At 49.7% G+C, this 6,995-nt stretch overlaps 1 pseudogene across 1 annotated transcript in view; it reads right to left on the bottom strand.

Moving 5' to 3' along the window:
• Window positions 1-6,425, bottom strand: part of LOC308609654 (ubiquitin-like modifier-activating enzyme 1) — a 50,542-nt pseudogene extending 44,117 nt beyond the window's left edge. The window contains exons 1-2 of the transcript in view: window positions 6,362-6,425; window positions 5,388-5,477 (exon numbers count right to left, since the gene is read on the bottom strand). The product of the transcript in view is annotated as a ubiquitin-like modifier-activating enzyme 1 (transcript). The remainder of the gene's footprint in view (window positions 1-5,387; window positions 5,478-6,361) is intronic.
• Window positions 6,426-6,995: the final 570 nt, after the last annotated feature.

Below are 6,995 nucleotides of genomic sequence, written 5' to 3' on the forward strand. Positions count from 1 at the left end.
GTAGAGATGGCTTGTGTCTTGCGAGGTCTTTGGTGCGGACGCGGAAGACAAAGAATTGGTCTCTCTCCAATGGTGAGCTTTTGTATCTGCTGCAGCAGTGGTTCTTTAGCTGATGGTGATTCATTAGCTGACGTCTCCGGCTGTGGTGCCTTGTGCCTGACTGGGAAGTGGTAAGGCGGGGTCGGAGGGCCCGACATGACTGATGAGACGGTCAGGCACCCACAACGGCGAGTCAGCGTCCTGTGGAAATACACAAGCATACCCTCAGCCGCTGGTTAGAAAATATCAGGTCCTTTCCATCGACGAGTGAGCAGATCCTTCCATTTCACCCTATGTTTAGGTTTATTAATATCGGGATTCCAATGTCTCATCATGGCAGTATTACCTTGTGAATCAGTATTCAAATTATTTAATACAAATAGTGTGTGTTGAAGATGTGATGTGGAGAAGTGTATTTGAATTCCCCTTGCTGTAAATTTGTAATTTGAACTTTTAAAGTATGATGGGCTCTTTCCACTATTGCATGACCCTGAGGATTATAGGGGATTCCCATAGAATGGGAAATATTAAAGTTTTCACAAAAGTTTTTAAAAGCCTTAGAAATGTAGGCAGGAGCGTTATCAGTTTTTAGAGCTTTTGGAATGCCTAGAAAGGCAAAACAGAAAAATACGTGTTGCATAACATCCTTAAAAGCTTTCCCGGTTCTTGCTGAGGCAAGAATTACATGAGAATAGGTATCCACAGAACCATGTACATAAGATAGCTTTCCAAAAGTTGGCACATGAGTTACATCCATTTGCCATAACATATTAGGTAATAATCCTCTAGGGTTGACCCCCATGGGCAAACTGGATGAATAAGTTGGACAATGTGGACAATTTTTAATTATAGATCTGGCTGTCTCCCGGGGCAGTTGAAATTGATATCACAGAGCTACGGAATTTTGATGATGCAAATTATGTGAAGCTTGTGCCTCCTCAATACAAGGGAAAGCGACAATTCGTGTCAAAAGGTCAGCTTGGCGATTACCTTCACATATGATTCCAGGCAAGTTAGAATGTGACCTTACATGACTGACATAATAAGGTAAAGAACGTGCCCAAACTTGTTTTGTAAAGAAGCTCACAGTGATAGTGCCAATGGTGGCGGTGCCCACGGTGACACTGCCCACGGTGACAATGCCCATGATGACAGTGCACATGGAGACAGTGCCCACGGTGCCATTGCTTATGGTAACAGTGCTCACAGTGACAGTACCCATGGTAACAGTGACCACGGTGAGGGTCCTCATGGTGATAATGTCCATGGTGAGAGGTCTCATTGTGACAGTCCGCATTGTGCCAGTGCTCATGGTGACAGTGCCCATGGTGACAGTGACCATGGTGAGAGTGCTCGCGGTGGTAGTGCTCACAGTAATAGTGCTCATGGTGACAGTGCCGATGGTGACAGTGCTCACAGTGACAGTGCCCATGGTGATAGTGCCCATGGTGAGAGTCCGCCCATTGATAGTGCCCATGGTGGCAGTTCCCATTGTGAAAGTGCTCATGATGACATTTCCCATGTTGGTAGTTCCCATGGTGACAGTGCTCATGGTGATAGTGACCATGGTAACAGTGCACATGGTGGCTGTGCCCTTGGTGACAGTGCCCATGACAACAGTACTCATGGTGACAGTTCTCACGGCGATAGTGCCAATGGTGACATTGAACATGGTGGCACTGAAAAACGGTGACAGTGCCCATGTTGACAGTTCTCATGATAACAGTGCACACGGTGACAACCAAAGCAGACAGTACTCACGGTGACAGTTCTTATGGTTGCAGTACACATGGTGACAGTGATCACAGTGATAGTGCCCATTGTGGAAGTGCCCACAGTCACAATTCTCATGGTGGAGTGCTCAAAGTGACAGTGCCCATGGTGAAAATACCCAGGGTGACAGTACTCATGGTGAGAGTGCTCATGGTGATAGTGCCCATGGTGACAGTGACCATGTTCACAATTCTCACAGTGATAATGCCTATGCTGAGAGTACCTAGGGTGACAATGCCCATGGTGACAGTGCCCATGGTTTCATGCCCATTGTGACTGTGCTCATGGTGACAGGGCTCATGTTGGCAGTGCCATAAATAACAGTGTTCATTGTGGCAGTGCTCATGGTGACAGTGCCCATGTTTACAGTGTTTATGATGATAGATATCACAGTGTCAGTGCCCAAGGGGACAGTGTCCAGGATGACAAAGCACATGGTGATACTTCCCATTGTGACTGTGGCGATGGTGACATGGGCCATGGTGACAGCATCCAGTGTGACAAGGCCCATGGTGACAGTGCTCATGGTGACCGTGCCCATGGTGACAGGGCCGATAGTGAGAGAACCAATATTGACAGTGCTCATGGTAAAATTGCCCATGGAGACATTAGCCGTGGTGATAGTGCTCATGCTGACAACCCCACGGTGACAGTGCCAATTTTGATGGTCCCCTGGTGACAGTTCTTATGTTGAATGTGACCTAGGTGACAGTTCTCACGGTGACAGTGCCTATGGTGAAAATTCTCATAGTGACAGTGCTCACGGTGAGAGTGCCCATGGTGTTATTACCCATGGTGAGAGTACTCATGGTAAAAGTGCCCATGGTGACACTGCACATGGTGGCAGTGCAAAATGGTGACAGTGCCCATGGTGATATTGCTCATGGTGACACTGCTTATGGTGATAGTTCTTATGGTGATAGTGTGTATGGTGAAACTTGACACAGTGACAGTGCTCATGGTGACAGTGTTCACGGCGATAGTGCCGATGGTGAATGTGCCCATGCTGACAGTGCCCATAGTCATAATTCTCACGGTATAGTGCTCATGGTGACAATACCAGGGTGACAGAGCTCATGGTAAAAGTGCTCATGGAGACAGTGCCCATGGTGACAGTACCTAAGGTGACAATTCCCATGGTGAGAGTGCTCATGGTGACAATACACAGGGTGTCCTGCCCATGGTGACAGTGATCATGGTGAAACTGCTCATGTGGACAGTGCCATAAATGACAGTTCTCACTGTGGCAGTGCTCATGGTGACTGTGCTCAGAGGGACGGTGCCCATTGTTACAGTGCTTATGGTGACAGAGGTCACGGTGGCCATGCCCACGGTGACAGTGCCCACGCTGACAAAGCCCATGGTGATACCTCCCATTGTGACAGTGCCCACAGTGAAAGAGCCCACGTTGACAGTGCCCAAGATCACAGTGCCCATAGTGAGAATGCTAATGTAGACTGTGCCCTTTGTGACAGTGCCCACTGTGACAATGCCCATTGTGACTCTGCTCACGGTGACCGTACTGATGCTGACAGTGCCGATGGTGATAGTGCCAATAGTGAGAGTGCTCACAGTGAAACTGCCCATGGAGACACTGCCCATGGTGATAGTGCTCATCGTGACATCCCCTCGGAGGCAGTGCCAATGGTGAGAGTCCCCGTGGTGACAGTTCTCATGGTGAAAGTGACCCTATTGACTGTGTTCATGGTGACAATGCTCAAGGTGATAGTCTCCATGATGACAGTGCCCATGGTGACTGTTCACATGGTGACAGTGCCTATGGTGATAATGCAATTAGTGACAGTGCTCATGGTGAGAGTGCCCATGGTGATAGTGCCCATGGTGAGAGTCCTTACGTTGATAATGCCCATGGCGGTAGTTCCCATTGTGAAATTGCTCACGATGCTGGTGACCATGATAACAGTGCACGTGGTGGCAGTGCCCTTGGTGACAGTGCCCATGATGACAGTACTCTTGGTGACAATTCTCACGGTGATGGTGCCCATGGTGACATTGCACATGGTGGCAGTGAAAAATGGTGAGAGTGCCCATGTTGACAGTTCTCATGGTGACAGTGCACATGGTGACAACCCATGCAGACAGTACTCACGGTGATATTTCTCATGGTTGCAGTACCCATGGTGACAGTGCTCACAGTGAGAGTGCACATGGTGGCAGTGCCCATGGTGACACTGCCCACAGCACTATTGTCTATGTTGACAGTGCTCATGGTAACAGTGCCCATGAGACAGTGAGTAAGGTGAGAGTGCTCACAGTGATATTGCCCATGGTGACAGGGCTCATGGTGACAGTCCGAATTGTGTCAGTACCCAGTGCAACAGTGCTCGTGGGGACAGTGACGACAGTGAGAGTGCTCACGGTGATAGTGCTGACGGTAATAGTGCTTATGGTGACAGTGCAAATGGTGACAATACCCATGGTGACGGTACTCATGTTGAAAATACCCATGGTGGCAGTTCTCATAGCGACAGTTCTCATGGTGACAGTGCTCATAATAGCAGTTCCCAAGGTGGCAGTGCTCGTGGTGACAGTGCTACTGGTGACAGTGCACTTGGTGGCAGTTCCCATGGGGACAGTACCGATGGTGACACTGTGCATTGTAACAGTGCCCAAGGTAACCGTGCTCACGGTGATAGTGCACATCGTGAGAGTGCCCCTGGTGGTAGTTCACCTGGTGACAGTGCTAAATAGTGACAGTGCACATGCTGACAGTGCTCATGGTGATAGTGCCCATGGTGACAGTGCACACGGTGATAATGGACATTGTTACAGTGTTCATGGTGACAGAGCCCAAGCTGGCAGTGGCCATGGTGACAGTGCCCACAATGACAGTGCCCTTGGTGACAGTGCCCTTGGTGACAGTGCCCATGCTGACACTTCTAACAGTGGCAGTACGCATTGGGACAGTTAGCATGGTGAGATTTGGCACAGTGATAGTGCCCATTGTGACAGTGCTCACAGTGACAATGCCCATGGTGCCAGTTCCCATAGAGACATTCCACATGGTCACATTTCTCAGAGTGCATGTGCCTATAATGATATTACCCATCTTGACACTGCACATGGTGGCAGTGCAAAATGGTGACAGTGCCCATGGTGACATTGCTCATGGTGACTTGGCTTACATTGATAATCCTTATGGTCACTGTGTGCATGGTGACACTGCACAGAGTGACAGTGTTCATGGTGACAGTGTTCACGGTGATAGTTCCCATTGTGAGAGTGTCCATGGTGACAGTGACCATAGTCACAAATCTCATGCTGTAGTGCTCACAGTGACAGTGCCCAAAGAGAAAATGCCCAGGGTGACAGTACTCATGGTGAGAGTGCCCATGGTGACAGTGCCCTTGGTGACATTGCCCATGTTCACAATTCTCACAGTGATAATGCCTATGGTGAGAGTACCTAGGGTGACAATGCCCATGGTGACAGTGCCCATGGGGTCATGCCCATGGTAGAGAGCACTCATGGTGACTGTGCCATGTTGGCAGTGCCATAAATAACAGTGCTCATTGTGGCAGTGCTCATGGTAACCGTGCTCATGGTGACATTACCCTTGTATACAGTGTTTATGGTGATAGATGTCACGGTGTCAGTGTCCACGGGGACAGTGTCCACGCTGACAAAGCCCATGGTGATACTTCCTATTGTGACAGAGCCCACCCTAACAGTGCCCATGGTGACAGCGCCCAGTGTGACAAGGCCCATGGTGACAAGGCTAACGGTGACCGTGCCAATGGTGACAGTGCCGATGGTGAGAGTGCCAATAGTGACAGTGCTCATGGTGAAACTGCCCATGGAGACATTGCCCATGGTGATAGTGCTCATTGTGGCAGTGTTCATGGTGACCATGCTTATGGTGACAGTGCCCCTGGTTACAGTGCTTATGGTGATAGATGTCACGGTGGCCATGCCTATGGTAACAGTGCCCATGCTGACAAAGCCCATGGTGATACTTCCCATTCTGACAGTGCCCAAGGTGACAGAGTCCATGGTGACAGTGCCCAGTATCACAGTGCTCATGGTGAGAGTGCTAATGGTGACTGTGCCCATGGTGACAGCGCCCATTGTGACAACACCCATTGTGACAGTGCTCACGGTGACCATGCCGATGATGACAGTGCCGATGGTAATAGTGCCAATATTGAGAGTGCACAGGGTGACACGGCCCATGGAGACACTGACAATGGTGATAGTGCTCATCGTGACAACCCCTAAGAGGCAGTGCCAATAGTGAGAGTATGCATGGTCACAGTTCTCACGGTGGAAGTGACCCTGTTGAAATTGCTCATGGTGACAGTGCTCAAGGTGATAGTCTCCATGTTGACAGTGCCCATGGTGACTGTTCTCATGGTGACAATGCTCTTAGTGACAGTGCTCACAGGGACAGTGCCCATGGTGACAGTGACCACGGTGACTGTTCTCAACGTGATAGTGCCCATGGTGACAGTGTTCATGATGACAGCCCGCATTGAGGCTGTGCCCGTGGTGACAGTTCTCAGGGTGATAGTGCTCATGGTGATAGTACTCACGATGACATTGCCCAAGGAGACAATACTCACGGTGTCAATAATCATGGTGAAAGTGCCCATGGTGGCAGTTCTCATAGGGACAGTTCTTGTGACAGTGCTCATGGTGGCAGTGCTCGTGGTGACAGTGCTCATGGTGGCAGTGCCCATGGTGAGAATACCAATGGTGACACTGCACATGGTGACAGTGCACATAGTCATGGTGCCTCTGGTGGCAGTGCAAAATAGTGACAGTGCCCATGGTGATATTGCTCATGGTGATAGTGCCCATGGTGAGAGTGCCCATGGTTATCATGCTCATTGTGACAGTGTCCATGGTGACAATGCCCCTGGTGACAGTGCACACCGTGAGAATGCCCATGGTGGCCGTGCCCATGGTCAAAGTTCTTATCATGATAGTGCTCACGGTACCAGTGTTCATGATAATAGTGCCCACGGAGGCAGTGCCCACAATGAGAATGCCAAAGGTGAGAATACTGACTGTGACAGTTCCGATGGTGACTTTTCTCTCTGTGATAGTGCCCTTGGGGAGAGTTAGCATGGTGAGATTTCTCACGGTGATAGTGCCCATTGTTTCAGTGCTCATAGTGACAAGACCCATGGCTCCAGTGCCCATCATGGCATTGCTCATGG

The sequence above is a fragment of the Mesoplodon bidens genome, assembly GCF_964165515.1.
Source record: "Mesoplodon bidens genome assembly, chromosome: Y".
NCBI classification, from domain to species: domain Eukaryota; kingdom Metazoa; phylum Chordata; class Mammalia; order Artiodactyla; family Ziphiidae; genus Mesoplodon; species Mesoplodon bidens.